The 499-nt window shown below is 60.3% G+C and overlaps 1 protein-coding gene across 1 annotated transcript in view; it reads right to left on the minus strand.

Moving 5' to 3' along the window:
* LOC119585237 (protein Wnt-5b-like) overlaps positions 1-499 on the minus strand; it is a 252,158-nt gene that overhangs the window by 71,317 nt on the left and 180,342 nt on the right.

Raw genomic sequence — 499 nt, forward strand, 5'->3', positions numbered from 1 at the left:
GGTGGCGGCGCCGGAGCCCCCGCCCCCCTGATAAATGCCTCCTTCGACATGATTCATTCCGCCAGTGGGAAATCTGGCAAATGCCTCCATTACCTCGGCGGGGAGTCCTGGTCGCGTTGGTGTTTTCCTCTAATATCGCCCTTACGTACCCGTGGCCGTAAAGTCGTCCGGACCATCAATCAACGAGGGAATATGACCCTAATTGTACGAGCTATGGGGAGAGGCTTACGACAAAGCCCCGCCGTGCATTATCACCCCGGGGGAGCAGGGCAGCCACAAGGGCCTTATCAGTGCCCCGTCAGGATGCCATTCCGCTCGCCTCGTGCCCTTCTGCAGCCTGCTCGCTCCGGCCGCGACCCGACCACGCCTCGCCGCTCGAGACGCCGCCGGGACGCTGGCACTCACGCGACTAGAAAGGAGCGAGTCGTGGTCCGCCCTCTGCTTGCGATTCCTGAAGGTGAACTGACGACTATCTGATTGGATCTTATGAAATGTGTAG

Source organism: Penaeus monodon, chromosome 19 (assembly GCF_015228065.2).
Source record: "Penaeus monodon isolate SGIC_2016 chromosome 19, NSTDA_Pmon_1, whole genome shotgun sequence".
NCBI classification, from domain to species: Eukaryota; Metazoa; Arthropoda; class Malacostraca; order Decapoda; family Penaeidae; genus Penaeus; species Penaeus monodon.